The sequence below is a fragment of the Marmota marmota genome, unplaced genomic scaffold (assembly GCF_001458135.2).
Source record: "Marmota marmota marmota unplaced genomic scaffold, marMar, whole genome shotgun sequence".
In the NCBI taxonomy this organism is placed as follows: Eukaryota; Metazoa; Chordata; class Mammalia; order Rodentia; family Sciuridae; genus Marmota; species Marmota marmota.
In genome coordinates this window covers 22,332,800-22,341,292 of record NW_026000229.1, presented here as the reverse complement: position 1 = coordinate 22,341,292, position 8,493 = coordinate 22,332,800, and positions in this window count along the sequence as shown.

The following is an 8,493-nucleotide window of genomic DNA, read 5'->3' as shown; positions in this document are numbered from 1 at the left end:
GAGATATCAGCCTTCACCAGGAGGACATTCAAACACAGTGTTTCCAGATCTTCCAAGAGAAGTTGGAATTGGGGTTTTTATCTGCAAATTTCTTATTTTAAAAAATACTGTACAGACCAAATAACACCTAGGCCAGCAACTTGTTATGTCTGCTTCGAAAGGTCATTTTAGAACTTTATGGGCAGAGATAATACAACATGCTAGAATTAAGAAACACATTCCAACAAGTAACAATAAATGTTGGTGAGGATGTGGGGGGGAAGATACACTCATACATTGCTGGTGGGACTGCAAATTGGTGCAATCACTATGGAAAGCAGTATGGAGATTCCTCAGAAAATTTGGAATAGAACCACCATTTGACCTATTATCCTGCTCTTTGGTATATACCTCAAGGACTTAAAAGTCATCATACTACAGTGACACAGCCACATCAATGTTTATAGCAGCTCAATTCACAATAGCTAATCTATGGAATCAACCTAGATGCCCTTCAATAGATGAATGGATAAAGAAAATGTGGTACATATACACAATGGAATATCAGCCATAAAGAAGAATGAAATCATGTCATTTTACAACAAATGGATGAAACTTGAGATTATCATGCTAAATGAAATAAGCAAATCCCCCAAAACAAAAGGCTGAATGTTCTCTCTGACATATGGATGCTAACACACAATAAAGGTGTGTGTGGAGGGGGGTAGAAGTTCATTAGATTAAGAAAAAAGGCAATGAAGGGAAGGAAGGGAGATGGGAATAGGAAAGACAGTAGAATGAATTGGATATAACTCTCCTATGTTCATATATAAATACACAACCAGTGTAACTCCATATCATGTACAACCACAAGAAAGGGAAGTTATATTCCATATATGTATGATATGTCAAAATACATTCTACTGTCATGTATTATCTTAAAAAAACAAATTTAAAAAGGAAGGGGAAAAAAAGTTCATTCCAATAAACTCAAGAGAAGAGATTCTGACTCTCATTTGAAGGGAACATGTGTCAATAACATACACCCACAGGTTGGTTTTTCTAGGATCTGAAACAACAAATACACTGAACTTCTGGGAATTGTTTTGCAATCTCTGGAATATCCTCCAGCTTTCCTCAATGACGTAGACACTCTGCTCACTCCACACCTAATGCATTTATGTCACTGTTGTCTTCCAGTCTGACTATAAATTATACATTCCATACTGATATATTTTTTCTTCATAATGTGGAAAATAACATTTCACAATTTCATATATAACATTCATTTTTATTTAACAGCTACCTTCATTAGATATTCATTGAAAAGAGGTTCATTGTAAGCAACAACAAGATAGGGGAAAAGGCCTGAATTTTTTTATATCAAACTTCCCAATACATGTGAAGAATAAAAATCATTCTGTCTCAATCAAAGAAGAAAAATAAATAAAATAGAGTAGTAAAAAAGCAATCTAATGAAAATAAAAAGGAGGGAGGGAGATTGGGAGATAATGAGCAGGACAGTTCAATCTAAACTTCTTAAAGATCCGTGAGTTGTGTTCACTTCTTTACCCTTTGGTTCATGCTTGATTTCCATGAGCATCTCCACACCAGTCCTTTGGGAGAACAAAGACTGATTAGTAAACATATTTATTTCTATTGTTTCACCACCTTGCAAAATGTTCTTCTGCAAGCTCTGCACTGTGATTTGATTGATGGGTTGGTATGTTTAAGAGTACCCCTCTGCAGGAGGGGCTACCTCTTTGGAGACAGGGGAAGTTACTTGCGCCAATAGTAATATTTTGTTTATAACTAAGGCATCCAATTAGCATGGTCAAGATATTACTAGGTTGACTAAGTCTGGTTATGATTTACTTCAATAATACCAAGAAACTTTTTTAAAAATAATTCATTTATGTTATTTATTTATTTATTTTGGAGTTCTGGCCATTGACCCAAGGGCCCCAGAACTACATTCCCAGCCCTTTTTATTTTATTTTTTTTTACTTTGAGGCAGTCTCACTAAGTTGCTGGGGCTGACCTTGAACTTGGAATCCTCCTGCCTCAGCTTCCCAAGTGACTAGGATTCCAGGCCTGCACTACCATGCCCAGCTCTGAGAAGACTTTTTTATATCAGCCCAGGAATATTAAGGAACATGACTGATGGTGAGTTGGCAAGTTAGTGAGGGTGGCACCATGTCAATGAAACAGCCACAGAATAGCTCTGGAATTTGAGGTGGAGGTGGAGCGAGGCCTCAGAGAACACCAAGGCGTCCCACAGCCAGTGCCCTGCCAGGTTTAATCAGCAGGGAAACCAGGGTCCTGAGGAGGGGGGAGGACTCAAATTCTTCTATGTGCCCTGCCTCCCATGGTTCTTCCCATGTGAAAAAGCCAGTACTGAACTAGAAGAGATCAGAAAGAACTTTTCATGTCAGAAAACTGAAGTTAATGTTCATAAGAGGCAGCCAAGAGTGATGGCAGGGCCATAGCAGTTGAGCTCTGTGGTTGGATTCCTCTCTGTTCTTGGGAAAGCCTCTTCACCTCTTTAGGTTTTAATTTTACAATTTGAAAAATGGAAAACTTAAAACATAAAAACCCAATGTTTTATTTTGAAAGCTTTTAAGTCTATAGAAAAGATTAAGGAATTGAATTAACGATAAGTCCTTCACTGAGACCCACCAATTGTTAACATTTTATTGTATTTGTTTTATTTTTCTGTCTCTATTATTATCTATTGAAGAAATACAGGAAGAATATATACACATACATATATACGTGTGTGTATATGTTTGCTATTAAATTATTTTAAGTTTTAGGTTTTCATAACATTTCTTCATTAAACACTTCACCATGCATCTCCTAAGATTAAGGATGTTCTTCTACATAACCACAGTATAGTCATTACAACCTAAACAATGAGAGCTTACATGGACCATCTGTATGCTATTTCTACAACCGTGTCAAATTCTTGCACTTGATTATGTTCTTAGGCTTTTAAATTCTTTTGATAATTAATGTTTAAAATATTGAGCTGTGTTTCTTTTTCTTTTTTAAGTTATGGATTTTCTTTTGAGGAGTCTAGCTATTTTATAGAATGAATGTTCCACGCATCCTAAAAAAGGTTGATTATTTCCTTGTGTGTTATTTAACTTGTTCCTCTGTCCCTGTGTTTTCACTACAACAAAACTTAGGTCTGGAAAACAATCAGTTTTAAGTTAAACATCTCTGGGAACTACACAGGCCGTTTTGTGTACTTCACACTCTATCTCACCGGGAGCCACATAATGTTAGGGTGTCCCAGTGTAAGTGACGGTTGATCCACTGGCTGAGGTGGCAATGGTCAGTTTCTCCAGAGTACAGATACATTTTTCTTCTGTTGTTATCAATAATCTGTGGGGCAGTGCTTTGACACCAAATAAACAGACTGTTAGCCAAAATTTATCACCAAACCCTTTTAATATCCACTACAAATCCTTGCCTGAGTCTTGTCATTATGTTGGGATCACAGGGATGTCTCATTCTGTCCTTCTTTCTGTATTTATTTGCTAGCATTCTTCTATAAACAAGAATTTTCCCTTCATTTTCTTTCTTCTATTTTTCACACTTTGTCTCTGTCTCCCTGCCCATTCTCCCTTCTCTCTTTCCTCACATTCTTCCTCATATTTATGATCTCATGAATTCCTTTTTTATTTAATATGTCACAATCCATTTTTTAAAATTATTTTTTAATATTCAAAGGGTCCCAGATTTGGCTAGAAGCCCCTTTGGGATGAATTCTGTATCCTCTTTATACAAATGCATTAGCTTTCAAGTTCCTCCTTGCTTTCTGGAACTATATAGTATTTCAGATTCACCATATATTTTCCTTCCCAAGACTTGAACTGAGCCATTGTGCAGAGTCCTTTTCTTTTAATGGAGAAGTGTTTACATCCAGCTAGATGCCACCATTTGTCAGTTGTTTTAGGTGGGAAAAGCTAAGAACTACATAGACTCAAGACTTCATATATTCACATTTCATATAAATCAATGATTTTCTCTATGTGGTTATTTTACCAGTACATTTGTTTTTATTGTATTCTAATTTTAGGCTTTGCCTCTTTCCATCCTTTTTAACTTTATTTGATTTTCCAAGTATATAAGATATTCACATGTTCCCATACCCATTCCCTTCTCCCTGGTTCCACCTTTTTGACTGAAGGTTTTATATTTCTTCCTGTGTTTCTTTTTGCAAACACACACATACATACATGTGCTTGCATGCACACATACATGTGCACATGTTTTCTCTTCTTTCTGGGCAAAAGATATCCTACCCTACATCTTTTTTGTACCTCACTTATTTTATTTAATATTTCCTAAAATTTGCTCCAAATCAAGTCATAAAGATCTTCCTTATTCTTTTTCATGTATCATTGGGTATTTTCTAAGGCAATTTTACAAAATAAGATTTCAGGAAACAAAAACAATAAGTGCCTGTGTTAATGAACTTCCTATTACTATAATAAATACTTGAGATAATAAACTTAAAAATAGGAAGGGTTTCTTTTGGCTCCTGGTTTTGGAGGTTCCATGATCTATTTGCCACATTACCTTGGGTCTGTAACAAGGCAGCCCATTCTGGTGCATGGTGCATGGTGTGCATGGTGGAATGAAGTTGCTCACCTCCTGGCAGCCAAGAAGAAGAGAGAGAGAGAGAGGAAGAGGAAGGATGTAGGGTTCTAAAATCCCCTTTAAGGGCATGTCCCCAATGACCTATGACCTCCCTCTAGGCCCCACCTCTGGAAGGTTCTACTACCTCCTAACAGTGCCAAGCAGGGGACCAAGCCTTTAAAACATGGGTATTCATGGGACTTTCCAGATCCAAACTATAACAATATCCATCTCCTGGTCTGCCTTCTGGGAAGTTTCACCCAAGACAGCCAGAGTCACACTGTTTATTATCAATAGAATCAAAACTACACACCAAATCTCTGACAATGTATCTACTACACTGTACCACATTATGTTGCCTTTCAGTTTTTGTCAATTTACTCATCTATTGAGAACACTGAGGGGTTGGGGATATAGCTCAGTTGGTAGAGTGCTTGCCTTGAATGCACAATGTCCTGGGTTCAATCCCCAGCACCAAAAAACAACAACAACAACAAAAAAAAAACACTGAGGACTAAGGCTTCTAGTTAAACCTCCTTCTGGGGGAAAAAAGTCTCTCTTCAGAGTCACTTGCCATCAAAGATGGGAGTTTTAATTTTATTTTTGTTTAATTTAGAAGATGATGTAACCAAGCTATCAGCTAAGATGTCTCAACCCTTTGTGATCTGGATAAGATTGGTGTGAAGCTGTATTTCACACTCTGTAGAAACCCAAACTTTCCTGCAAGATTTCTGAAAATTCCCAAAGAGCTTCTATTCTAAGAACAACTTTGGCTCTGTCTCCTGCTTCTAAATATGCTGTCTGGTGCATAATAGGTACTCAAGAAATATTCGTTAGCCAAGTACCTCTCCCTTCTTTGGGAATAGTGCCCTTTCCTTACAGGAACACTTTGTTTCCCCATCCCGACACTATAATAAGTGGTCCAATTCAGAGGGCCTCTGTGACAACTTGTGAATATTTTAGCCACAGTACTTGGCCTGGGGAGAGACACATATCCCAATCTATGCCAGCCTTTTCCAGGGACCTGATTAATTCTAAGAACTAAAGCAACAGGGAAAAGATCCTTTCCTGTCTTAACAGTAGTAAAGCTCTGGGGAAAAGAGTCTGGAGGCTGCTGCAATCGATTCCCCTGCTGAGCAGGTTATGTGTACTAGGAAAGACCCACCACCGCACATTGATCCACAGAGAGCTGACGGTATTTGAATCCCTGAAGCCAGCTCCTCCTTCACCTTTCCCACAGTGGGAACTGAAAAGGGACATAATCATCACTGGAACAATCTACATTATCTTCCCCAAAGATGGAGAGGATGATAAGTACTGGGAAAGGAGTGTAGAACTGGAAATAACTCATTAAAAGAACATGCTGAAAACTACACAAATAAATAGGCAAAGGGGAGTGTCAGCTCAAGAAGGTGAACGGATCTTCCCTGCTCCATGGTTCTCTTGTGGGTTGTTAAACTGCAACCTGAATCTGAGATCACTTCCTGCCACAACCCCACTCCTGCTCCTCACCCAGTGGTGCCACCTGTGCTTCCACACTAGGCCAGGGTCTCTCCTCCAGAGGGGAATTTAGTGGTTTCCCTAATCTAATCTCTCGGCCTACAAATCTCTCTGAATGGAGAAAGAGACACTGGGGAGGCATTTCCTCTGCTTATCAAGAAAGCTTCAAAAGCTGGGAGGGTTACTGCTTTCCAGTGGGAGGGGTGGCCTTGAACTGGCATCCGCACTCATTGGTTTCATCAGGCAATCCACCATTTGGGAAATGGATACTTTATCTTTTATAGACTATTGATCTCCATTTCTCTTTCTTTTCCTAGAAGGGGAAGATTTTAGCTTGACATTAAATATTAAAGGAAGAAGACCTTTGTGTCAGTGGACTCAATTTGTGAAGTCCTTCCTCTGTTAGTGTTCTAGCTAGAGTCATTTGTCAGATGATGGGTACTCTATGTGCTTTATGACAGTAAACCTTCTAACTTTGTTCCCCCTGGTACCCAGCCGCCCACTTCCTTAGTTTTCCATGATGCTGTTCAAAACAGGTCCAAAACCACCAGCCTCCTTCCACTTAGGCTATGCAGTTCTTACAGATGAGGGTCTTTGAGGCATCATACCCACTTTCTTCCAGGACAAGAGGCTAATTCCAATTGAGTAGGTCACTGCTAAGATGTGAAGCATGGACATTTTCCCAGTGATCAGGTCTTTAAATCCTGGAGGATTTGAGATGAAATGTCGACTCCGCTGCCTGCACGGTATCACAGAGAAGCATCAAATACGACTTCAAATACCAAACACTAGATTACAATATTTATTTTTTAAGCTTACATTCTCTGTGCTTCCATTTCTGCATCCATATAATAAAGAAAAGGAATACATACCTCACAGAGTGTTTTGCTCAGGAAATGTTGGTTGAGTAAGTGAGTCACTGAGCTAATTAATTTGCTGCAGAGATGAGTTGGAGTTCCTAGTTGCAAGCACTAGAAGCTCAATATGATGAACTTAGGCAGAAAGAGAATCTACAGGAGAGTTCCCAGGAAACTCAGGGAATTGACAAGAAGGCAGAAGAGCCAGCCCAGGAACATGGGTTGGAACTCAGATTTCGAGACACAACCAAGGTCATGCCACAGGTTCAGTGCTTAGGACACATTTGCCCTGTCCTGCCGGATATACCCCCTTGCTGCAGGGCTCCCCAGTCTCCTCTCACAACTCCCCTGCCAAGAAAACAGAAATTGGCCTTATTCTGAAATTCTGGGTCTATTAACTTCACCAGCTAATGTTTGCAAAATGTTCAAATATAACAGTGTGAAGAAATTACTGCAATTTTGAGATGACCAATTCTTCCACAATCTGGGGAATTAATTATGAGTTTAGTTTATACCTGCTATGTCAAGACCATGGGCCCTGAGACAGATTAAAGCTCAGTTGCCCCCCAAAAGATGACTGGGTGGATGAATGGACAGACTGATAGATGGACAGACAATCCAGTAAAAAAATAAAAATGAAAAAGAAAGAAACAGTTGAAAAAGAGAGTACATCTCATGTACTGACAAGCAGATGAGTGCATTTGGACAGTTTATTTAACTGTCTGGCACTCAAGACTTGGAGGAAAATGTGACGGATTAGATAGTTTTAATTTTCCCTTTCACACCAGAATTTTATCTATAGAGACAAAATGTTTTCTGGCAATAATCTTATACAAAATAATTTTCAGCTGGGTTTTCTATGCAAGGTGTTCCATGAGATAATAGACAGTATCCTCAGTTATGGTTTCACAAGCACAGAAAGGATAAACCTCATGCAAAATATTTTCTACAAGCAAACTGTGCCTCTGAAAACTTTCTGCTTGGCACACAGGAGACAGGCCAGGTGCTTTGGCTGTTCTACCGCAGTTCCACCCCAGGTACACCTGGAGAATGTGGACGTACCCTGGCAGATGCCTCCGATGGGCCCCTCTCCAACACCAGATGTGTTAAAGTGAGGACTGGACATGGGCTGTGCCTGCACAAATGCATAAACAACCTCCTACCACGTCTCCACCGTGCTGCAGGTCCTTGTGGGCAGGTGCAGTGATGGATTACGTTGCAGACAGGAGGGGCATGCTGGCATTTTGTTCTGGAAGCCTAAAACCCAAAGTGCACTGTTGTCCTGACAGCAGCACCAGCCTCAGTAACAGGCGGAATATCTGCAGGTGGAAATGATTTTTCTTTTCTGGAGGAAATTTGGGGCTGCTTGAGCTCCAGCATAACGATGGAGCCTCGATTCCTGGGGAGGCAGCCTTCCAGCTCACGGAGCCTGTCAGAAACTGCATCACCAACGGAGAAGCAAGGAAATAACTTCCAAATCTTCCATATAGAAGGAAGTTGGCAGAGG